The sequence below is a fragment of the Canis lupus genome, chromosome 18, assembly GCF_048164855.1.
Source record: "Canis lupus baileyi chromosome 18, mCanLup2.hap1, whole genome shotgun sequence".
NCBI lineage: Eukaryota > Metazoa > Chordata > Mammalia > Carnivora > Canidae > Canis > Canis lupus.
Window position 1 is genome coordinate 11,856,848 of NC_132855.1, and position 26,911 is coordinate 11,883,758.

General features: G+C 36.2%; 1 long non-coding RNA gene across 4 annotated transcripts in view; it reads right to left on the reverse strand.

Moving 5' to 3' along the window:
* LOC140608665 (uncharacterized) overlaps positions 1–26,911 on the reverse strand; it is a 306,107-nt gene that overhangs the window by 15,522 nt on the left and 263,674 nt on the right. For all 4 annotated transcript variants that reach the window (XR_012010649.1, XR_012010648.1, XR_012010647.1 and 1 more), the window contains one exon: positions 12,859–13,032. This is a non-coding gene — a long non-coding RNA (uncharacterized lncRNA). The remainder of the gene's footprint in view (positions 1–12,858; positions 13,033–26,911) is intronic.

Below are 26,911 nucleotides of genomic sequence, written 5' to 3' on the forward strand. Positions count from 1 at the left end.
TTTCAGAAAGATAAATTAATCCTGAGAAAAGAAACTATCATCTGTTCTGAACTTGCCACATTTCTGGTAATGGAGGAGGAAAATAAATAAGTTTCTGCTTCCAGAGCAAAAGAAAGGAATAAGATGAGATAGGGAATTAGAATCACATTCTATATATGGCCCTCTGTCTGTCACCAAGTAGCTCTTAAAAGGATGTTGCTCTAGCCAAAGCATTAATTTTTTAATGTAAAATTTCATCTAGGTATGACATACACAAGTTTACTGCTTAATGAATTTTCACCAACTAAACACACCGTATAACCAATTCACAGATCAAGAAATAGGACAATAACAGTATCCCGAGTTATCTCCATGACCCCACCCAATCAGTGCACTTCCTTCCGCAATGTAGCAATTACCATCAATTAGTACTTCCTGCTTCAGGACTTCATTATATGATATGAAAACTCTATCTGCATCTGGATTTTTTTTTTAGTTATTATCAAGTTTTTGAGATTAACCCATTTATGCATTTATCATATTACAGTCACTCTAGAACAGAAAATGATATAATTTATTATATCTTGTTTCATTAAGTAGTAGTCACTCATTCTCACTGATGATTGGTATTTCCTTGTATGATTATATCACAATTTATTTAACCATTCTACTGTTGATGGATATTTAGGGTGTTTTCAACTTAGGGCTATGACCAAGAATCCTGCTACAAACTTTCCTGAGTAAGTCTTTTGGTGTTCTATATATTGGGTGCAAGAATAGAATGGCAGGTCAAATGGCATTTATATTTTGCCAAGCAATTTTTCAAAGGAGCTGAATTATTTTAGTGAATAAGAGTCCCCATGCTCTACATTCTCATCAAAATTAGTAGAGCCAGTCTTGTAAAGTTTGATCATTCTGGTGGGTGTGTAGTACTACCTTATTTTGGTTTTTGTTTGAATTTCATTGATTACAAATGAGATTGAATACCTTTTCATATATTTATAACACTTTGAGTATTCTCTTGAAATTTTTGTTCAAGTATTTTGTCCATTCTTCTACTTGGTTGACTTTCATATTCTTATTTATTTGTAAGAATTCTTTGTATATTCTAAGTCATCTACATATTGGTTTGTGTTTTTGTGCTTGAGATGCTATTAATGGTATAAAATATTCTGTAAAAATTTCCTCTAGAAGCCTTATGGTTTTTATTTTACATTTAACTGGAATTTCACTATATCCATAATGTGATGTAGAGAGGAAATATTCAATTCTTTCATACAGATATCCAATTTATTGAATTTATCAATTTCTAGAAAAACTCATACTTTTCTCTCTACGCTCAGTGTCGCTTTGTCATAAAAAAATGACTACATGTATGTACCTCTATCTTTAATATATGAATATAAGGCTTTCTTGTTTTGATATTTATGCATCCTAAAGTTTGTATATGTCTTATGTTTTTATAAGTTTATACAAAATATCTTCTCATCTCTTGTAGTTTTGTTTTGTTTTTTTACTCATAGTTTTATTCTTCTTAAAAAGTGTGTTGCTTGCTCCCAAATATTTGGAAATATTCTAATTATTTTGTAATTGATTCTCAGCTTTAATTCTAAGAAGATCAAAGGGAATAGTCTCTATGATTTTTATTAGTTTTAAATGTATTAATGTACTGAAGCTTAATAGCCCAGCATTAATCTGATGACAATTTAGTTATAAAGTTCTTTTTTTTGTGTCTATATGTTATAATTTTTCCTAAGACTTGATTTCCAACATTTCTGTTTCAACATTTCCTTTTATTTAAGGTATATTTTTTTCAAATAGTTTGTAGATGTGTTTTTCTTTTTCATTCAGTCTAACAACATTTTTCTTTCAATGGGAAAATTTATATTGCTTACATTTAATTCAATAACTTCTATACATAGGTTTAAATATATCATCTTACTTTTTATTTCTAGTTTTTCGCACATATTCTATCTACCTTTCTTCCTAAAGCAACGGATAACAGGTTAGGCATTTATTCACTTGTAGTGATAACATTAGAGATCCTTTATTAGAATTGAGCATAAATTAGAATTTTACCACTTCCCAGATAATGATATGTTCTTAGAACACTTTATTTTCCTAACTCCTCTCTTTCATGTTATTATGTATAAATTTTAATTCTTGATATGGTTAAATACCTTGAGACATTTTTTGTATTATTATTTTCACTTAGGCTTACTCATATAGCCACCTTTTCCATTTTTCCTTTATTTTCCCCTACTTTTTATCCATTAACTGGTTTTCTTCTGCCTAAAAAAATTTTTTTCACATTTATTTTAACTCAGGTCTACTGGCAACAAATTCAATTTTGCTTGTATAAAAATATCTTTATCAGTCTTTTATTTAAAAAAAATTTTTTTTTAAGATTTTACTTATTTATTCATGAGAGACATGGAGAGAGAGAGAGGCAGAGACAAAGGCAGAGGGAGAGGCAGGCTCCATGCATGCAGGGAGCCCGACGTGGGACTCGATCCTGGGTCTCCAGGATCACGCCCTGGGCTGAAGGCGGCACTAAACCGCTGAGCCACCTGGGCTGCCCTTCTTCAATCTTTTAAAGGTTATTTTTACTTAGTTCATAAATCTAAATTGGCAGATTTTTTTTCTCCACACTTTAAAGATGACATTTCATTTTCTCTTCTATTGTTTTTATTAAAAATTCAATTCATTTTTTTAAAAGATTTTATTTATTTATTCATGAGAGACACACAGATAGAGGCTGAGACATAAACAAAGGGAGAGGCAGGCTCTCTATAGGGAGTCCGATGTGGGACTCGATCCCAGGACCCTGGGATCACAAACTGAGCCAAAGGCAGATGCTCAACCACTGAGCCTGGTTGGCCAGGCTCTCCAAAAATTCAGTTCTGCTTAGCTTTTTAGTACTTATCTTCTTGGCTTCTAAGCCTCTTGCTCTCTGCAGTTTAGGACTCAGCAAATGCCCCAAAGGAAAAACTGTCATAGACTGTGTGGGCTTTCTTCTTTCCATCTCCCTTCTGTCTATAACCTTGGGTTCCCAAATCTCAGGTGTTTTGGGACTTTCAAGCTCCAATTTTTGTCTCCTTAACCTCATAGATTGTTCAAAACTTTACTGGCTTCTTTGTCTCCTTAATCTCATAAGATTGTTCAAAACTTTACTGGCTTCTCAGGCTTCTCAGCGGACTTATCCTTGGCTTCTGAGGCTCTCATTGTGGGCTTCTTAAGAGTCAATAAATGGTCTCCAGCAGAAAGCAATGTGTAGAATGTTGGCCCAAGTCAATAAGATTCTCTTCTTTCCAAGACCAGACTAATAGGGCCTTATGGCTTGATAGGCCCTCTGAAATTTTTAAATATAAATATATATTTTTTGTATTTATATATATCTTTATATAAATATATCTATTTATTTATTTTTTAAAGATTGTATTTATTAATTCATGAGAGGCACACACACACAGAGAGGTAGAGACACAGGCAGAGGGAGAAGCAGGCTCCATGCAGGAAGCCCGATGTGGGACTCGATCCCAGGACTCCAGGCCTAACTCCTGGGCCTAACGCAGGTGCTAAACTGCCACGCCACCCAGGGATCCCTATCTATTTAAAATTCAGCTGTTGTGGTTGTTCTCCCTAGAAGCACTGGTCTATGACAAACCATTCCACAGATCTGGAAGCAGAAGTCAAAATGTTTCTTGAAACTATCCTATTACATAATGGTCTCTTCATAAAGGTTATGGTATTAACAATCTAACAATTAGCAATCTAACTAACAATATGTTAGTATTAACGATCATTAGCTTTCCCTTCTAGTAGTAACATAATATATCCCTGTATTCATTGCCATCAGCCTGGCCATCTGACTTCAACTAGAACTTTGAAGAGGCAGTTTGTGGATTACCAAGCCTGTTTTCCTTCTGCCTGAGACCAACACTGATTCAGCTTAGGCTGAGTTTTCTTGTTCATTCGTTTGTTTGTATTTTAGATTTAATTAATTATTTGAGAGAGTACACAAGCAAGGGGAGGAGCTGAGGGAAAGCAAGAGAATCCCAAGCAGATTTCACACTGAGCACAGAGCCCAAAGCAGGGCTCCTTTTCAGGACCTATGAGATCATGACCTCATGATCTGAGCTGAAACTAAGAATCAGCTCATTTCTAAACACAGAAGAGTCTTCTGTTAAGATTTCCAAAGGCAAAGAAGATGGAATAGATCCCAATGTGTTTTTGACTTCGACCTTTTCCTAAAATATCCTATTATGTAAAGTCAGTCATCGAAGAATTAGCTTCTTTTACCGGAATATGTCATTCAAAAGATTTCTAAACTTCCTTTCATATCCAGTGGTAATGAAAATGTTTACCCTGACCCATTTATTTCATACAGTTACTAGAAGGCTTATATGAGGAAAATACTTTGAAGTAGAAGAAAGCTTCATACAAATGCAAGGTAGTAAAAACATATATACATATGTATCCTTTTATTTACAAGAAGATTAACCCCAATCAAATATTTCATTTTCTTTTAAAATATTTTTTAAAAATTTATATATTTATTTTAGGGGGAGAGGGAAAGAGAGAGAGAACCTTCAGCAGGCTCCCATGACCCCAAGATCATGGCCTGAGCTAAAACCAAGAGTCATACGCTTAACTGACTGAGCCACCCAGGCACCCCCAAACTGATTTTATTATTATTATTTTTTAAAGTAAGCTCTATGCCCAATGTGGGGCTTGAACTCATGATCCGCAGATCAAGAGTTGAAAGCTCTACTGAGCCAGCCAGGTGCCCAAAGCAGACTGACTTTTAATAGGTCTTATTATGCATTTTACTTTTCTACAGAAAAAAACACTTACTTAATGCTTGCACCTAGAAGGTACCAACCCCATCACCTTCCTTTGACAAATTGTTGTAAGGGAAGAATATTATACTATAGTTGGAAAAATGGGAGGAAGTTTCCATGAGACTAGTAAAGAAGATACATAATATTTCCCTGAAGGCATTTGAAGCCACTAAAGGACTTAACTTTGTTTCATTTTTATGTTTAATGACTGTTGATTTTCCCTATTATAAATGAATACATATTTGTCAAAACTATGAAAATTAGAGTACAATGTAAAGGGAAAATTTAGGTATTCATGTTCCATCTGTGTAGTGAAATTTTGTTAATATTTTAGTTATTTCTGCCCAGTATTTTTTTTCAAGCACATACATTATATATGTTCATATTTTACATTTATGTTCATGATTTAAATGTAGTTTGGTGTCCTGCTTTTCACTGAACTGTCTATCATGAACATTTCCTCCATATAAGTAAAATTTGTTTAAGACCATTATTTATTAATTTTATATAATATTCCATTATTGGATTATTACAAATTTTTAAAGGTTTATTTATTTGAGAAAAAGAGAGAATAAGAATGAGGGGTTGGGGCAGAGAGAGAGGAAGAGAGAGAATCCCAAGTAGGCTCCATGCTCAGCGTGGAGCCCAGCTCTGGACTGGATCTCAAGACCCTGAAATCATAACCTAAGCTGAAACCAACAGTCAGCCAATCAACCAGCTGAGCCACCCAGGGGCTCCCTATGCAATTTATATAATATCATAATATGTAATGAAAAAGTAGAGCTCATGGGTTGAATTTAGTTTTGACATACGTAATAAGCCCTAAAACATAAAGATATGATCACTCTCTTTCCTAAGCTTACAATCTACACTATTAATCTAGAGGACTCAGAAACTAATGCAACAAAGGTTGCTTCTGTGAATCAACCTCCATTTACTTGTTGCTTTGTGCCCTACTATTTTCCTAGAATATTGGGCCTAGAATATGATTGGACAGAATGTTCTAAAGTTATATTTAAATATGTATGTATGTATGTATGTATGTATGTAGACTCCATAGCCCACGTGGAGCCCAATACAGGGCTTGAATTCACAACCATGAGATCAAGACTTGAGCTGAGATCAATAGCCAGATGCTTAACTAACCGAGCCACCCAGGCACCCCAAGTAATACTTCTTTATTGACACAAGCTTCTTCCTTATCTATTTTTTCAACATTTGTAGAAAAAAATATATATTGAGGAAAGTTAAGGAATACAATATAAGAAATAAATTAAAGACGCATTAAAATGTTTTCTTTGGTATTATAGCTTAGTAAAACTGATAAGAATACATATATATTTCAGTAACAGGGTATCCATATAAAATGAGAAGCTATCATTGTGCCCTTGTCCAACACTTGTAATATTGTGCTCACATTTAAGCCCTTCATGTTTGTTTTCAATCCACGGATTTACACTTTTCTTTCTAACTCATGAATCAGTTATTTACTCTGACTACTCTTCACTTGGTCCAGATCTGACTGCACAGAAGATCTGAATATAAGTGAAGATATGCATGCTTCAGCCTAATTTGATGAATGGGAATGCTTGATGCTGAAGTGGCTCAGAAGGGATCATTTTGGATTAGAAGGGAATAGTTATGGGGCATTGCCACCTGCAAATTTGTTCATGGCTTTGCCTGAGTTTACAGCTGAGCTTTGGGCTGAAAAGCTCTTAAACATGATTTATCAACAGCTTCAGAAGTCTCCATGGGGTCTGCACTAATTCAACCAGGACTTTCTGCTACTGAAAAGAATTTAAGCACCACTTTCCAAGGGCACTCATGACCTTCACAGATCAATTTAACAGGTCATTTCAAAGTTAGAAAACAAAAAAGCATTTTCAAGGCCATTCAATAAAGCATTTTTAATTTAATCTGCAGTCTCACTCACATTGTATCGCATCATACATGTTAGAATTTGTTTCCTTCCTACTTTCTGTGATATGATTTCTGTCACGGTTTTGTTGCAATGAGAAGATATTTTCTAAGCATTATAAAAATCTACCCATCATATTAGAACTTCATTTTGGGGCAGAATCTGTGTTCCATGTGAGATAGGAGAGGACCACAACTAAGATACTGCCAGCTATATGATCAAATATGTTTTTTTAGATTTTTATCTTTGTGACTTCCATTAATTGTCAAGGTAGGAATACTGCTCTCTTAGGTAAGCATAGGATGAAGCTGTTTGGTTGACAGGTTCAAATTCTAATAGTTTGAATTTATTTAACTAAATGTTCAAATATTACTTGAATGAATACATTTTAGAAAAATGAAATTTTCAGGATCCTGGATAGCACAGTCAGTTATGCATCCTACGCTTGGTCTTGGCTCAGGTCGTGATCTCAGGATCATGAGAAAGCCCTGCATTGGGCTCTGAGCTCCACATTGTCTACCTGTCCCTCTCTCTCTCTCTCTCTAAAATAATAAATAAATAGAATCTTAAAAAGAAGTCAATCTGCCTAATATTATCACATTATTTCAAAAGTTAGTGCTAATATACTTTACAAACAAACAAGTGCCTGTGCACAGGGCAAAACACTCCCAGGAGTCTAGCCATTGATATATCACTATCCCCTCATCCCATCAATTGCTATCTAGGTCTGCATCTATTAATTCATCAGAAATTCTCTTCTTCCTCCTTCTCCCCTGGAGAAATATCTCACAATCCTTAGACTCAATTGCTAGGTCTTCCATGAAAACTTTGCCAATAACCCCAAGCAAAGTTCTACAGGTGTTTTTATGTACCACCTTTACTCCTTCCACCTGCTTGTATTAGAGCTCTCAACGCATCATGTTGTTTGTATTCACTGACCACATTTCATTTTCTTTCACCATGCCCTCTTTCCATCTTCACCCTCATTACCACCCTGCATCCTTCTCTGAGTTAAGCTCCAGTATGGGACAAGCAACATCAGCACAAACAGGGAGGCAACGTGCTGGGATGTAGAACTCTCAAAGACATATTAATGAAACAGAATCTAAAATACCCAGGGAGAGCCCATCATCTCCTCCAAGAGTGGCTGAACTCCTTTTTAGGAAGCAATTTTTGAGGTTTTGACCCTCAAAAGTAAACCACAAAAGGTGAACCTAAAGGGAGTCACTTTGAGAATTGCTTTGCCTGAGCTCTGTTTTCCAACTGACCATCTACATGCCTTTAGAGAACAAGGCGTAAAACATACCTACACGGAGCAAAAACAGCGCCGTATTTGGTACAGAATCCCTAGCCAGGAGCAAAAAGTATCTATTTCAAGACGTTATTCCCTGTCTTTGGGGATTAAACCCAGCTATAGGCAAGTGTGGTTAAGGAAGATAAAAGATCCATTCTGGGTAAAAGACCACTAAAATATGATATTCAGAAGAATAGAAAAAAATAAGATCATCATAATCCTTCTGGTGTCCCCTGCTCCCAGCATGGAACCTCTTGACTTTCATTGAGTATTCAATATATGATTATTGAATTAATTTTTTAAAATCACCTTAAGTGCGTTCTGGTGATATAAATACTAGTGTAAAAATTAAATTCCCATTTTGAGATATCTCAACTTCTCCACTCATTTATAGAAAACATGAATTTAGTAAGAAAGGAAAAACAAGCACACACCACTGGACTGTGCAGTTGAATCTGGTTCTATTTCCAACCCAAGTGGAACTTGCTTGTGATCTTAAAGCTTCAGCCTTTGTTACGCACTTGTTAAGAAGGAATACTGGCATAGAAGTTTTCTAATATCCAAGCCAATCATCTTAGCTACCGTAGGCTCTCCAAGGAAGAGATGGTGGGTATTTTTTTTGAGGCTGACAATAAGAAAAACAGGATGGAGGCTAAAACACAGCTTCATTTCCTCACTCCTTGGATTCCAGGATTCCTGGGTTAAAAATTGCTCCTCATCTTGCTTATAGAGCTTTTGACCTTGTCCTGCTTTGTCTGCAGAGAGAAGCCATGAGACTCCTTTCCTCCTGCGGTGAGGTTATACTAGCACTGAGATCGGATAGACCGTGACTCTAGACAAGGCTTTCAATTTCTCTTACTCTTATTTCTATGAAAAGAGTAACAGTAATATCTGCCAGACAGTGTTACTGTGAGGACTGTACTTTACTGTAATGCATGCAAGAGCTCATTGTAACCCTTGGCATATACTAAGAGCATATTAAGTAAAATTAATTATTAGAATTATTACTAGATCTATTAGATTCCTAGGGCTACAATAACAAAGTAACACAAACTGGATGGCATAAATATTAGAAATTTATTGTCTCACAGTTCTGGAGTCTAAAAGTCTGAAATGAAGGTGTTGATAGGGCCATGCTCCCTCTGAAACCTGAAAAAGAATCCTTCTTGCCTCTTCTAACTTCCAGTGATTGCTAGCAATCCCTGGAATTTCTTGATTTGTGAATGCTCACTCCAATCTCTGCTTCTATTGTTACATATCCATTTTCTTCCTGTGTGTTTCTATCTCTGTGTCCCTTCTCCTCTCCTAATAAGGACACCAGTCACATTGGCTTAGGGTACAAAGAAATGACCTCATCTTTACATGAGTATCTCTGCAAACAGCCAATTTCCAAATAAGGCCAGGACTTAGGATTTCAAAATATCTTTTGGGGGAAGAGTACAATTCAGCCCTTAACAATGGAACTAGACCTAAGCATTGTCACCTGTCTAAATGTATACAATATGATTCAAGAGACCATCCCTCTGTAGGAATTTTCTGAAGAAAGCTAATTAAATGCACTCACAGTACCCCAAGATTAAGTAAGAAATATGAATACAAATGCAAGGATAATTTGTTAAGAGTCTGTTGACAATAATGATGGCCTGTGTTTTCATTTTATCAGAGACTCTTCTTGGTCTACTGTCAGAGGTACCTTCTCTATCCACCTTGATGTCTTGGATTATTGTTTTTAACTTACAAACAACATATCTGGATTAGGGAAAACCTTACTAATTTATCTTTTCTACTCCAGAATCTTCCTCATCCGATATACTCTTCTTTTTTTTATTTATTTTTTATTTTTTTCAATATACTCTTCTTATTGCAGACAGACAGACCTCAAAACAAGTTGTTCTTTTCCAAAAGATTAGTGGCTCATTGACCCTTTCTTGCCTGGCACTCAAGGCCTGTTTACTGGTCAGCATTGGGGTTCACTCTCAGAATCCTTGGGTCTTGCCAATTTGGCCTTGGCTTTGCCATCTGGACTGAGCTTCTGCTCACTTTCAGGCCCATTCCCTCTCATATTTATATATATATATATTCATATGATTTCTCTGTGCCAAACAACTATCCATCAACTTAAATCCTTTCATCCTTCAAGGTTTATATCCATTTCCACTTCCTTGAAGAAGAAATCACTGCAAATGCAAATTATTTAGCCTTCCTCTGTATCCCTATAGTTCTTACATCTATTCCACTGGTTTAGTACCTGTTCATTTGTGGTCTAGTAATGGCAAATACTTTTAAGATGTATGCTTTATTCCCAAAATTATACAATGAAGTTCTCAAAGAAAGTAAAAATGTCTTATGTTTTTACCTAAATATACAATGTTTTGTATATATGAGATGCTGACTAATTCCTGTTTTGTTTGGCAGAACATTTATTCTGAGATTTAGGGTCTTACGGAAGGGACACCACAACTGGAATCACCTAGAAGAAATGTTTGTTGTCTCAGACTTTCACAACAGAGCCAACCAAGCTAAGTTTGATATTAGAGTTTGACTCAAAACATATTATGTGCACTGCAAACTCCTTTGAAGTCTTAGTAAAATTTGAGCCACAGTAGTTATTTCTAGGGAAAATTAATTTGCTATATAGAAAAAGAGAAAAGTACATCCTAATTGTTCTCTATGTCTTATTTTGAGGTTCTGGCCATGAAGTCAATTTAAGGACTGAGGTAAAAGAAGAGGGATCTGGGGACCCCTGGGTTGCTCAGTGGTTTAGTGTCTGCCTTTGGCTCAGGTCGTGATTCCGGGGTCCTGGAATGGAGTCCCACACCAGGATCCCTGCGGGAAACCTGGTCTCCCTCTTCCTATGTCTCTGCCTCTTTCTCTGTGTCTCTCATGAATAAAATAAAAACTTAAAAAAAAAATTAAGAGGGGTCTGACTGAAGAAATCTCTCAGCGGCTCCCATAAGCAGGCTACAGATCTGAATACTCTTCAGTATCTGAGGTTTTCCTCCAGTAAAAATGCACCTGGAATGATTGACTAGTTTTTCCAGTGTTCTCTATGTGGTGTATTTTAATCAGCAGTACAATTTAGCAGCTGCATTAATTAATTAGCACATTAATCAGGAGAGCATTTTAGCAGCTAATCCCTAGCAAACTAGCAGTTTGTGATAAAATTTTAGCAGCAGGAGAACAAGCAGCATACCAAGTTATTTTTCAATGTTATCATCACTGTGGGCCTAGCAAGGGCTGAAATTATGCAACCAAATTGAAACCTTTCCTAAAATATACTTATGCAGGGCACATTTGAGAAATTGTATGCTTCACGTAGAAAGGTTTAACAATTACTACTTTTCTGTACAAAGCAGCAGTTCTGAAGAAAACTGTCAGGCTCTCCAGGAAACAAACTCTCTAAGCGTTCTTAAAATAGTCCTTGTGTAACTTCAGATGAATTCAAGGTTCCTCTTCCAGTAGCAAGATTACTTATGCAATAATGAGAAGTTTCAAGATATTATAGTTACTTATGTTAGAGCGATTAAGAAGGGAATACTTGCCTTAGCAATGAAACTGTTGCAAGTCTAATTTTTAGCTCTTTAAAACCTTTACAGTGAACCGTATACTTGAGAAGGGCAAAGAAAACAAATTTCTTCCAATACAATGTTTAGAGATAAATGCATGTAGCACCACAGCCAAATGTAATGTACTTTTGATGAAATATAAATTGGAAGATTTCACATGGAAACATCACTCCTTTTTTGTTTCGTTATATCCAAAATGCAGTGACATGTGCTTTTATTGAATCCATGCATATTGAATTCCACATGTTCAAAATTTAAAATTTGACTGAAAAGTCCCACAGGCCGATATGAAAACTTCCCTTCCTTTATGAAGCCTGGGGATATTGAATTCTTACATACTGCAATCTATTAGCCTGAACTGTAAGGCAGTTCTTTATCTTCCCAGCATTTCCTGGGAGAAACCAGCTTTCTTTCATGACTCCACATCACTTTCTCAACCTCAGAATGAAGAGGGTCAGGGTAACTGAGGGAGCATGTGCTGGCTAAGCATTTCCTTACATTTCAAACTCTTGTTATATTGATTTTTCCCTCTGGTTCATGGAAATTGCACTCTATTTAAATCATATACTACAACTTGGAAGAATTTTAATTTCCACTCTGCCTTTTGTCTCCATTTATAAATTGCATTTTTATCTCTCAATCTTATGCCCTCTCTTTATAAAATTTTTGGCTCCTCACAACATATTTATCAGCAGTTCCACTCCAAGCCCAAAGAAATTCCAAAATCTGGGGAAATACAAATGAGAATGAGGTACAAAAAAAAAATAAAAGTATAAATTACAGCACTTAGTGAGGATGTGAATGAGCTATTTTCTTATAAATGCCTTATAAATAAAAGGTACTGGTTAAAGGCTACCCATGCAACTCCATCTACAGTTCTTTGGAGACAATGTCATGTCTTGTAGATTCCTACATGCGTAGGTTGAAATTTATGCATACCTTTTGTCACAGCTAAAATCATTGTAATTATGTTGTTAGTGCATTACTTGGCTTCATTTGTGAGCACAGTATTTGTTACCAATAAATGGCTTATGGATGAAAAACCTCTTTTAACTATGAGTCACCTTCTATTGATGTAATCCTTCTTTCTTTATGAACTTTTATAATTAACATCAAGTTTGCCTGGGCTCACATTCTATCTCACTGACTGAATTTCCTATTCCCTTCTGCACTGTGAATGTGAGTACACGTACACACATTGATGTAAACACACACACACACACACACACAATCACACACATACATACAAATACCAACCTTCCTCTGTACTATCCATTTGAGGGGACTCTGGTGGAGTACTGATTCGTGTTGCCCTTTACAAAACCATTGAGTGTTGCAACACTCACTTGCTCTCTCCCTTGTGGCGGATTTTTATATTAAAATCTGGATTAAGACCAAACTTGACATCCTCCATTGACTGGATCAGTGTACCTATAAGAGAGATTGATTAAATTAATTTGTTTATTTAACAAATATTTTTTGAGAATGCAACATACATGGCTTTGGTCAGAATTTGTTATCTGGTCTAATATAATACATCCAACCTGCCTTGCTGACTTTGGTAAACTTCCTCTACCACTGAACTCATCTTTCACACTGTTGTTAGAATGATCTCCATAAAACATAAATCTGATTGTATTACTCCCCTACATAAAATTGTTAAATGGGCTTTTATAACACATACGATAAAAGTCAACCCCTGCAGGATGGCCTACCACATCCTTTAGCTCTGGCCCTTGTTTACCTCTATCATACCATCTTGTTATGTTCATTAATTTTATGTGTCAAACCTACTGGTCTTAGGGATCCCATAAAACATTATTTTGTAAATAAGCGTTATTTACAAATGGTGGTAAAAGATTAATTCTAGGTGTGTCTGTGAGGGTATCTCTAGAGGAGATTAGTGTTTAAATCAGTAGACTGAGTAAGGATAGCATTCACTGATGTCGATGGGCTTTATCCAACCTGTTGAGGGCCTGAAGAGAACAAAATGTGGTGGAAGGGTGAATTTGATCTGTCTGCTTAAGCTAAGACTTCATTTTCCCTACCCCTGGACATAATACTTCTGGTTCTCAGGCTTTTGGACTCAGACCAGGTCTTATACCATGGGCCCACCAGTTCTCAGGGCTGTGGACTTAGACTGAATTACACCATTGCCTTTCTTCGTTCTTCAACTTGCAGATAGTAAATTATGGTGCTATTAGATCTCCATAACCATGTGAGCCAATGCCTAAAAAAAATCTCCTCTTATATCTATTTATCTGTCTACCTACCTATCTATCCATCCACCCATCTATCCTATTAGTTCTGTTTCTCTGGAGAACCTTGACTAATAGATACCTCTAGTCATCCCTCTGCACAAATCCCCCATTCCAGTTTATTCCATGAGTGGAATGGAATAATTGGAAGTCTGCTTCCCAACACACTATACTCTCTTACTCCCGTGCCTTGTGGACGCTCTTCCCTAAATACAGAGTGCTTTTTCTCTCCTTATTCTCTCCTTGTGCTGTATAACACACGTTCATTTTATATAGTGATTCAACAGTTCCATATATTACTCACTACTCATCAAGATAAGTGTACTTTTAATCCCCTTCACCTATTTCTCCCATCTCCTCATTCCTTTCCCCTCTGCTAGCCATCTGTTCTCTATAGTTGAGTCTGTTTTTTAGTTCCTTTCTCTCTCTTTTCCTTTGTTCATTTGTTTTCTTTTGTTTTATATATTCCACATATGAGTGAAATCATATGGTATTTGTCATATGGTATTTGGCTTACTTCACTTAGCATTATACTCTCTAGCTCCATCCATATTGTTGCAAATGGCAAGATTTCATTCTTTTCTTTATGGCTGAATAATGTCACATGTTTATTTTTTAAGACTCACATCTGATATCAGCTATTCCTCCCCAACACATTCTGTCCTGAAGTAGACCTATATTAGTTGACATCTATGTGGCAAACCTATATTAGTTGCTTCCTTGCACCAATAGAATTCTAGCTTTCTTCACAGAAGTTACTACATTTAACTTTAATGATTTTCTTGTCATCAATTTTACCCAGTATACTGTGAATCCCTTAATGTCAGGGACTGTCTTTCATTCTTTTTTCCCCAACACTTTGCAAAAAGCCAAGTATATTAATTCCTAATGATGCTGGTTGAATAAGAGTAATTTGTGGTGAGAAGTAGAGGGTGGTATCAACCTGGAGCACAGGCTGTTGTTGAAGGTTTGGGGTCCCAGGATGGAATAAATGGTGGTAGGAAGGAGAGGTGTTTTAAAAACATGAGTTGCAACCCTCAAAGTGATGCTGGAGAATTTTACAAAACTGGACTTTTGCAGATCTCATGAAGTCTATGACTAGAATTAGTAATAGAGTAAAATCCTCAGGCTACTATGGATTTATCTTACAGCTTCAAGACAAATCAACCTACTTTTGAACTCATTAAGGATAGCATACCTTCATTGTGCCTAAGCAATGGCAATTTGGGAACAATGAAATTTGTATCACCTCAGTGGTTGAATCTCTCAGAATAAGTGATGTAACTCATGAGATGCTAGCAAGAAAAGTCTCATCTCAGAGAAGGACAGTCCTATAACACAGATAAAACACCCACGACCCCTATTTTAGATGAGGAAATTAAAGCTCAGAGTCATTTAATGATTTTCCCAAAGTTGCACTGCTAATAAGTAGTAGATGTAGGTATCATACTTAATTCTGAAACTAAATCCACTGTGCTCTTTATGCCACAAACCATGTACCAACATCTTAAAAGTCACAAAAATAACCAGGTATTTGGACTAATAAAACTCATAACTGCTCCTGGATGTGTATGTGTCTAGGGGAGTGAGAGGTAGTGGGAGTGAGAGGTAATGGGGCAAAATTAATGAATACCGTTCTGACATTGAATCATTATTATTTTATATATATTAAAAATTTGGGGAACTAATTTCCAATTATTCATTAGCAGGAATAACTATACCTTTTCAGCCAGAAGTAAAGTGTCAACCAAGCTTTGCCTATTGCTTTTATGTCCTCTGAAGTTAATCTTTCCTGAAAATGGAAGATTGCTGGTTGGGCCAAGAGGAAAAATGACAGAGACTACACTGGGTAAGTACTTTGATTAGCTAATACAATAAAGTTACACTCAACAATAAATAGTGGGTTTTTTAAAGATTTTTTTAAATCTATTTATTCATTACAGAGAGAGAGAGAGAGAGAGAAAGAGAGGCAGAGGGAGAAGCAGGCTCCATGCAGGGGCCTGATATGGGACTCGATCCCAGGTCTCCAGGATCATACGGGCTGAAGGCGGCGTTAAACCTCGGGGCCACTGGGGCTGCCCTAAATGGTGGTTTTATATGGCTCCCTACTATGCCTATTATCAAATACTTTATAGAGAAAATCTCTCATGAGAGCAACAAGAAAACAGGGAGAGGTCCAGTAACTCAGGAGGAAAAACAGGAAGCTACAAGAGGTCGACAAAATGACAAAAGGCCACAAACAAAAACAAAATTCTGTCAATACAGAAAAAAAAAGGGGGGGGGATCGAATTACTTATAATAGAACTCCATGTTAGAAATGAGGTAGAAATGATGGGAAAGAGGAAGCCACTTTGAACAATTATGCTTACCAGTGGCTTTGAAAAGATAGTCCAGTCACCTGGGTGGCTCAGTTGGTTGAACATCTGCCTTGGGCTCAGGTCATGGGATCGAGTCCCACAGCTGCCAACCACTCCCTGGTTGGCAGGGAGTCTGTTTCTCCCTCTGCCCCTTCTCTGCCCATGCTCACTCTCTTTCTCTCTCTCTCTCTCTCTCTCTCTCTCTCAAATAAATAATAAAAAAAGAAGAGACAGACCATCACTCAACAAAGGAGAAATGTGCACCCTAGCTTTATTGCTTTTATGCCAATGCTGAAAGAGCCCTGAGAATCTGACACCATTCAAACATTCTCTGGAGAACCCAAAATTATTTGCAAACTTAGTTGACTGATTTATTATAAGAAATTTCTTTCGAGATATAGGGTTAGAGATTCATAAATTAGAGCCAGTTATTTGGGGTCACCAACATGAGATTAAAAAATCACTCTTCAACATCTAGCCCACATTCTTAAGAGCCTGGTGTACACAGAATGCTAATGTAGGCATGGTGAGAATAACCATCAGCAGCAGAACTTGTCTTTAGTTGAATTTCCAAACCATGGTTTAAAATAGTGACCTGGGATGAGAAGGAGAATGACAATTCCGTCAGTTGTCACTGACAGACGTGGTGGACCCTCCACCAGGTCTGATCTTCATAACCAGCCTCAATAGTGGAAGTGAGAGGGGTGCCTGGGTAGCTCAGTTAGTTAAGCATCCAACTGTTGGTTTTGGTTCAGAACATGAACTTGGGGTCATGAGATCAAGCCACAAAACAGGTTCTGTGTTCTGCGTGAGATTTTCTCTCTCCCTCTGCCCCTCACCTCACTCTCTTTATCTCATTCTAAAAAAAAAAAAAAAAAGGAAGAAGAAGTGGAAATGAAGATGTTCCCAACTCTCATAGTAGAGGGAGAACTCCCACAAGCAACAGCATCTCTCCTCTGGCAGAAGACTGAGCAGTAACATGCAGCTCTGAGTTATCATGGAATCAATAAACTTCCTGTGCTTTTCTCTTGTAAGGACTGCCTGGCAGTTATTATTCTAATGAATCTAAATTTGATAGCAACAATATTCTAAAGGGTGTTGGTACTCTCTTATAGGCATAAACTTGTATAATTTCTGATCAACCATCTGTCACTAAAAAGCAAGATTAGCATGAAATCCTCAGCAAGAATTGTATAGGCAAATCACAGTGAAATAATTGAGCAGTTAATCTACTTGGGAAACACTTTTCCTACCAAGCAAATTTTATAAGTCAATCAACTTTATTAAATTGAGGATAAACAGCAAATAAGAGGGCATCGACTTCAACAGGCTCACTCAGTTGTAGAGTACACTTATTATCATCAACTATCACTCCTTAGTAATTGGAGGCAGGGCAAGTATCACTATAGATTAACTTCAAAGTCCTTAGGAGATTTCAGTGGGACAGAGGAAGGAGACTGTAATTTAAAGAACTGAAAGGATGAAGCACAAAGGCAAACGTTGCCAGCAATTCCACTGCTGAGACAAAAGTACAAAGAACCTTGAAGGGGAAAGACAGGAGGAGATTGCCAAAGTCAGAGAAGAAAATTCTGATAAAGCAAATCATTGGCAGGTAAATAAAAGATGAGTTGAAGATGTATAATTAGTAACAATCATGAGTTTCAATTAATAACAAAGCACTTAAGCTCAAAATAATATAGTTTTATTGATTACAATAATTCTCTTCTATACAAATGGGTTCAAAATACATATTAATGGATTTTTTCTTCCTTTCTTTTTTTTTTCTTCTTTCTTTTTTGCTCTTTTGTAGGCACTATCCCTTTATTCCAACTACCAGTTGCATTTGTCATTCCATTTTTTTGACCCACATTAAAATTAGGCAAGTATGAAATTAAAACTCCAAACATTTGCAAAAGCTATTTCAAATTCGGAGATTTATATCCCTTGTGAAATGGGATTTTGACTTTGATGCAGGTCTGGGATGCATTAGATCCCTAAGCACATTTCAATACAGATATGAAACAGGTAGGGTAGTGTGAGGGGTGAGTAATTTTTTTAAGTATCTGAAAGTCCTTTGTGACTAACTTTTCCAGGTTATTTATGTATGGAGCTTTTGACAAATTCTAAATAGGTTCTTTTCAAGTAAAGCAAAATGGACTCTATTTTCTTGGTAGCATTTAACTTATATAATGACATACAGGTGTTGGAAATAAGATACCTCTGTGATTCTGTCCAAACTCAGAATCTAATATAAGGTCATTAAATGCCCTCTAAACCCAGTGACAACATGAAAGGCATAGAAAAAGGCAGTCAATATACGGGTGCAGGGTATCTCCAGCTTGCTCTGAAATCCATGGTGGAGGGACTGTTTCATTATCACTTAGAATATAAAATGTCACCTTGATTAATATTTACTGAAAATAAATGCCTGGAAAGACCTTTCGTAAAGAGCAAAAATTTAGAAAGAGCTTGTAGTTTAGCAATAAAAATGTTCCACTTAATACAAATGAGGGCAGGGTCCCTATATACAAGGAGCTTTTAATTAAGCTGAGAAGAAATCTCGCACGTGATAAATCAAAGAACCCCTTTTTCATACTCTCACACACACACAAATACACACAAATCGAACTAAGTCAGAAAAAGTGTTTGATTAAATCCTGTGGAGTATATTTAAAAGTGGGAATTTGTAGGCAGGCATACCTGGACTGCATCCCAGCTGACACTCACTGGGAGCATAATTGCCATCAACTTACCCTTCCTGAGCCTTGGTTTGTACCTCCTATCAAGGATTGCTGTGAAATTAAGGTGGGAATATGCAGAGTGCCTGATATACAGAAAAACACTCAATAGATACTAGTAACAAGAGGAGTCTGTCTTTAATGCAACATAAGATTCAATTCTGGAGCTCCAGATACCTTCAGTCCTCACTTCTTAAGTCCTTTAAGATGGCAAACTATAAGGAAAACGCTGAGTTAAAATTCATCTTCTCTACTGACACTCCCCATTACCACTGTCGCCATCTCATATATTCCCTTCTCCTATTCAGACAGATGGTGGCCTATCATTTATCAAAATATGCTCAGGAAAGGTGAAATCTCAATTGCACTCCAAACTTTCTCCAAAATCTGCCTTCTGGTTTGTATTCTTAACACTCATCCTCTCCACTAGATCCTTCCTTTCAATCCACCATCATATCCACGAACTCCCCACATATAAACAAACCGAAATCTAGCCTCCATTCTGCAACCCACTAGTTCTTACTACCTTTTCCTTTTCCCCATCACCAATCTCCAGTGGAATGCGTCTCACATCAATCCTCTTCACCTGTAATGAATTCCAGTTCAAATCATCCAAATATATCCTATAGGCTCATGATTAGCTTCTCCATACCAGGTCCTGCTAAAAGGATTTTCACTTTCACTTTGTTCTTTTCCTTCTACCACCACATGAGTGATTGCCTCATCATCAACCAATTGCTCTTCACATGCCAATGAAGATAGAATCTAAACAGAATATCGGATAGAGACATTTGTTTATATTCAGGCCATCCTGCTACTTCTTGCAGCAAAGTTTTCCAGCCCCTGGCACATTGTCTTCTTGATCTCTGTGATTACGTTTGCTTCAGTTGTTTTATCCTTGCCACCTTGTAAGCATTTCCATCACTGTCAACCGGGGCTTCCCTGGGTGGTGTTTCTGCCCCATTTACTCAGTGAGGAAAGGGCCTCTGATCCATTTGCAATCACCAGTAGACTTTCTTCAGGCTACATGAGCTACTGCCCAATCTGATATCCTTTATATTTTCAAATGAACTGCAATCCTGCCTGGATTTTCTTGTCATTTTTATCAAATTTCAATGATATCATGAGAGCTATCCAAAAAAAAAACAACAACAACAACTTTGCATATAATCCAACTCTATGAATGTTCAAAGTTATTGAAAGCATTGATGAGATGTGATATCACTTGCAACTGAGTATGAGTTAACTGTGCCTTGGTTTACAAATGTTTCCAATATCATATCATATCATACAGAAACATCCTGTTTCTGTAATATCACAGAATGCTTTCATGCAAAAAAAAAAAAAAAAAAAAAGGCAATACAGGTCCACTGGTATATGCTTCAATTCTCCACTTTTGTTAGTAAAAGCAGCCTGTATTCTTCTCTGCACAGACATAGCTGGGCAATTTAGGAGCTGATCTCCTTTAGTAAGTATCCTTATGTAAAAAAAAAAAAAAAAAAAAAGCAATTGAAGTCCAACTAGAGATGTGGGGATATTTTGCTTAAGTTTTTATTTTAATTCCAGTTAGTTAACAGACAGTGTAATAAGTTTCAGATGTGCAATATAATGATTCAACAATTCCCTATATCACAGGGTTGCTCATCACAGTGAGTGCCCTCCTAGATGCCCGTTACCCACACCCCCCACCCACCTCCCTTCTGGTGATATGGGATGTGCTTTTTACCACAGTTAAAAATAAACTTAAAAGATAAAAGGAGAACAAAAAACTAATAATATCGTACAACTAAAAATACATATATTTGAGCCTAAATACCTTTAATTCCACACCACAATTGTATTTAATTTTCTACCTGTAACTATACTTAAAGTCTTGTTACATAAGATATGTAAGCTACAGAGTGCTAAAATAAACTATGGAAGATGGTTAAATACTGGTCAATTTGAAGAGGGAAATTGTGGTTTTTATTAACTGTAAAGTAAACCTCTAGTTGTATTAAAATGAGAGGTCACTTTGACTCTACAATAGAAAAGAAATTAGGTGTCCTCAACAAGTTGGGAAATTAAGCTTTTAAAATAAGAAGTATAAACCTATAAATAGTAAAAACACTTAGCCTTTGGTGTAATAGGCAGGAAAATGGCCCAGACAAGCATATTAGCTTTATAGACATCATCCAAGTCATCAAAAGCACTAGTAAACTATCTCTGTGTTTCGCCTACTTACAACTAAAATAATAATACAAAGTGAGCAAAAAAATTAATTCGCAAAATTAAAGCTCTGCATTAGTAATGATTTTAGAAACAGCCTACATCTACCAATTCTTTCTATATTTTCATATTTAATGACTTTTGATGACATAGGTTTTTGCACTGAGGGAAAAGTATGCTGTGGTCAACTTCATCTGTACCACCCTGTCCCTGGATCCTTCCAGATGGCATTTTCCAATGGATCAGAAAAACTATATGACCCAGCTAAACCACAGAGCCATAAAATTCACTTAGGAGGAACAAGACAGTCTGCATTTATGAAGGCAATATAGGTAGATCTGCCAGTTATTGCACATTTTTATGTGCTTCAAGATGCTTTACATATATTATGTATGTCATTCAATGTTAAAAATTCCATGGATTAAGTAATAACATTCATTTTATAGGAGTAAAAAAAGGTTCAGGAAACAGAAGTAACAACTAGTACATAGCAGAGCATGAACTCAAAGACACGCTCCTAAATAATCCATATGCTAGCAACATCACTCAGTATGCTCAGGCTTTTCTTTTTTCCTCCCCTTTCAATTTTTTTTTTTTGTCCCAATTCTATTCTCTTATTTTCTTAATCTCTTCCCAAATTTACCCCCAAGGGTCTATATATTATCCAAATAAAGTCATATTGATTCTTTGATTAAAAATATAGGGCTTACTAAAAACACCATAAAATATAACATAACATAAATTATAATATTTATAATTGCTAAAGATAAGAGATAATTCATGAGAAAACATTGTTAAAATAACTGGTTAATTACTAGCAGATTTATATATAACTGTCTATGACTCTATCATGGGTCTTATTGTTCCAGTAGCTTTTGTTCATACTATATGTTTATTGTGTTCATACTTTAGTCATAACTGGAATTGGAAACATATTTATTTTTCATTTCTGTATTTATTAGTGTAAAACAGAAACTAAAATTTTTCATATATCCTCTATACATTTATAGTACACCCACTAAATTTTAGGTGCCTCAAAGTAGAGGAAAAATCTAAACAATAATAAGATGTTTTAGTTTTGCCAAAGACCAAAAAACATATTCAGAGTTATGTGTATGCATATAATATATGCAAAATCTAAACAACAGTAAGATGTTTTAGTTTTGCCAAAGACCAAAAAACATATATACAGAGTTATCATATGTATACGCATATTATATATATATATATAAAACATATAATATATATATTTAACTCTAGAAAATTGCTTTAATGGGAGAAATGAACTGAAAGACTATGAGCAGCACTAAGTCAGCAATATACAACAGGGATTTAGGTTATTTTCATCTGATGGCTCAAACCCTAGACTGCAGTCTCTTTTCTTGCTTTGTTTTTGTTTTTGTTTGTTTGTTTTTTGTTTTGTTTTGTTTTGTTTGCGCATCAAAAATTTGGAGGCCTCTGAGTGTCTACAATGACATTGGCTATAGATATATGTGATCCCTGATATCTTATGATTTCTCCCCAGCTGGAGAATTTTCTTAATTTGCAGTGATAAATTAAAAGTTTTAAGAAAGTTTAATAATCCCCATGTTAGATATGGTGAAAAGGAATGGTAATGAAAGCAAGTTATGCATATTTCAGATTATCATGAAAATTCCAAGAAACTAATAATTGATTGAAATTACATGGTTTTCTGTCCTCTGGAAAGATTCTTTGCTACCCTGAGATAAGAATCCATGTGTATGCATGCATATGTGTTCGTAAATATGGATGTGGGTGTGTACATTTTGGCTCCTTTTATAAAATAGGTGATTACTTAAAAAAAAAAAATATCTAGATTTAGGGGTGCCTGTGTGGCTCAGTCGGTTGTCAGATTTTTTTTTTTTAATTAATTAATCTATTTATGGAAGACACAGAGAGAGAGAGAGAAGCAGAGACACAGGTAGAGGGAGAAGCAGGCTCCATGCAGGGAGCCCGACGTGGGACTCGATCCCGGGTCTCTAGGATCATGCCCTGGGCTGAAGGTGGCACTAAACCACTGAGCCACCCGGGCTGCCCAAGTGTCAGATTCTTGATGTCAGCTCAAGTCATGGTCTCATAGGTAGGGAGATCACACCATCTTGCCCAGGCTCTGCATTCAGCAGGTGCCTGCTTGAGGACTCTCTCCCTCTCCCTCCCCCAATCGCAAGCACACTATCTCAGTCTAAAATATATAAATCAATCTTTTAAAAAATAGATTTAATAAATCCATAAATTGACTTTTTCCCCTTCTGGAATATAGCTATTTGTCAACATTAATCATGAGATAAGGCCCTGAATGAATCACTTACAGAAATGAAACAGAAAGCCTTTCACTGCCATCATGTCCTCACCTTCACAGCCCATTGTGTTCCTTTGTGCTATTATCAGTTTTCATTGTGACCGCACATGTTCACAGTTCTTACCCTTCATAGTCAGAGGCAAGACAATTTCATTCTACGTGCCAAGATTTTAGGGAAATTGTACTTATATGCTCAAAAACTTGTGAATATGCATTAAGTCCATCTTCACAATTAAGAGTGACAAATCTGATTTCTAATGATAAGTAGCATGGGTGCTTCTGCCATTTTTAAAAATGACTGCACAGCAATTTCACCCAGTTGTCTATTAATGTTAGCTTCTGGGTTGCTATTTTTTTTATTTGATATCCCCAAGACTTGATTTGACATTTATCCATTATCCTATATTAAATGCTGGTAATTCAAATATATTTTCTATCTTACTGCCAAACTAATATTCATGGTCCCCCATTGCTAAGTGGTTCTTATTAGTGACATGAGATACAGAATTACATAAAACCATCTGTCTACTCCTGTGATATTAGGCAGCTCAGTAGTTTCCAGAGGAGAAAGGGCATTGTTTTTCTTTTCTTTTTTAAATTTTCTTTCTTTCCTTTTTTTTTTCTTCTCATCAATCTAAATGACATAAAAGTTTAGATTAGTTCTCATGTAAAAAGTTTAATACAAATCCTCAAAGAATGGATAGCCCAGTCTCTAGGTTGGATTTGCAGAACTGTCTAATTTGTTTCTGTTTATAGTGAGATATTTTGTTGTACAAACATGCTTCATATACATATAATCATCTCTATATATTTATTTACATATCTGTGCATAACTTATACCTCCTCCACTTAGAAGAAACCACCCTCTTCAATACAATAAACAAAAATCTCTACATTGCTAGATACTTCTTGTTTTTTGTTTTTCATTATTTTATCTCTCTCCAATATTTGTCATATTCATCATGATCTTCAAGATCAATACCTTCACAATGACATAGTAATTGTTTCACCTGTGCAGAATGGTAGAGTCGTCCTAGAACTTGTGACTGTGTTTGTCAGCAGAGGGAAGTGGGCCACATGTTGTTGAAATAGACTCTGCCAAGGAAATTAAATAATTTTTTCTCTCAGACTCCACCTTTCCACAATCAATTACCTTTAGTCTAATCTGTGCATCAGCAAGACCACTTAAAACATCAGGGAAACAAAGTTTGCAAGTGCCTTATCTAAACTGACCCATAATTTCCTAGAAATCTGGAATTCTAAAATGATGGCATAATTATGAGTGTGGGATATGAGATATATCTTACAAGGTTAGCACATCTTTCTGTCTAATTTTTAGCAGACCGTGTCCCATATTTTTAGGCAACACTCAGTTGACTTCTGATTTTTGCTATATTTGGGAAATCGCTTCCTTCCCACATTCCCATGGCTAGCTCAACTCCCCACATTTGAAGAAAAATAAGACCAGCTGTGTTAAAAAACACAACCTAAATTTTCTTACTGCCACAATTTCCCGCAGACCAATATTTTGGGGAATCCGCAATACAGTTAGCTGGGTTAGCTGGGCACTGATTAGAGAATTGACCAGTGAGATAGAAGTTCCAGAGAAGTAATTAAACTTTCCAAGGCTTTTAAAATTCTAAACAGTGCTTCATAATCTAAACCAATGTGGATAGAATGACTTTCCAATGTCTACATATGTGCTCCACAAGCTTTCAAAGGTGGCATTTCTTCTCTTCAAGATGCCTTTGCTTTCCATTTTAAAATGATTCAACTGTTGAATAATGTCAGGGTAGAGAAAGAAGGATCAATAAAGAGCTCTGAGCAGTGAAACTAAATATTTCTGCCTACCACTTGCAGTGACCCTTAATATCAATTTATCTTCTCTGCTTCCTACTCAGAAACAGGCTAAATAACCAGTTAAACCAGCCAGACCACCAAAACTGACTTCATGAGGGACTGAAGCAAATGATAATTCATTAAACCATGAAAATGCAATTAGTTATCTAGTTTTTCAATCAGTCAAACTCTTACCCAGATTTAAACAAGCATGGTTTGACTATGTACAAAGTGGCCTTGACCAAAACGACAAAAACACACGTAAAAATATTAGAGGATAATTGGTATAGAGAAGGCAAATTTGGGTGGTTAAAAATGGAATTCATAGTTAATGAACACCTCATTTAATCTTCAAAATTTTTTAATAAATTATGCTTAATACTCTTATTTATAACTATGTAATTGATTCCTGAAATATCAGATAATGCTTGAGATGAAATCAGAAAATATACCTTTTTATTGTCAAATTAACATTTCTCCTTTCCAGCAACTTATTTAAAAATTTTCATTAAAAAAATGTGGCTGTAAAACAATACTTGGTCCTTAACATTTTTTACATAGATTATTTTGAGAGTTTGGGTTTTTGTTTTCTGTTTTGTTTTTAAAGATTTTATTTGTTTATTCATGAAAGACACAGAGAGAGAGGCAGAGACATATGTCGAGGGAGAAGCAGGTTTCCTGCAGGGAGCCTGATGCAGGACTCAATCCCAGGATGCCCTGAGCTGGAGGCAGATGCTCAACCACTAAGCCACCTGGTGCCCCCATTTTGAGAGTTTGAATGAGAAAATTATGGGTCTTGTTTTCTCATAAGAAAATTATGGGCGCCTACAGAATGTGTATATATACCCAAAATTATTGACACAATTTCACGGGCCCCTCCAGTATACTGCACACATGCACCCCCCAAGTTCCCCAAGACTTCAGCCTCATCTTTCTCTGAGTCTTTACACCATAACCTAACGCTTAATATCTAATTTTTAGTTTTCCCCATTAATTTACTGAACAAAATCCTTCTCAACCATAAAATAATCTGTTCAGAGAAATGTGCCTTTTATATTCCAGCTAGCACACAGAAGATGCTCAAGAATCACATGGGGATTGATAGGAAAATGCGAGTAAATGCAAGAAAATTTGAGATCTGTTTGGATGTGTTAAGTCTGAGATACTTTAAGAGACATCACAAAAAGATGCCATACAGGCCATAATATACATATGTAAATCTGGTGTTTAGGAAAAAGGTCTAGGCTAGATGCCTAAATTAGTGGGTCTCCCAAATATTAGCAATAATTAAGGATACAAGAAAAGTTGGTCACCTAGGGAGAGAATACTGACTACAAAAGCAAGGGGGCCAGAGTCCTACTCAAGGATACTCTAATATTTGGAAATTGGATAAAGATGGAAGAGTAGCCAGAAACAGGATAAAACTGAGAGTGAGAGTAAGAAACTGTGGAATGCACTGGGCAGTCACAGGAAAGGGTAGGGAAGTGTCTGCTGGTTTAGCAAGATTACTCACGGGTGATCTGGTGAAGAGCAGTCTGAGAGACATGGGAGGGACCGAAGATCCTATGCGTCGATCTTGGAATGTGGAAC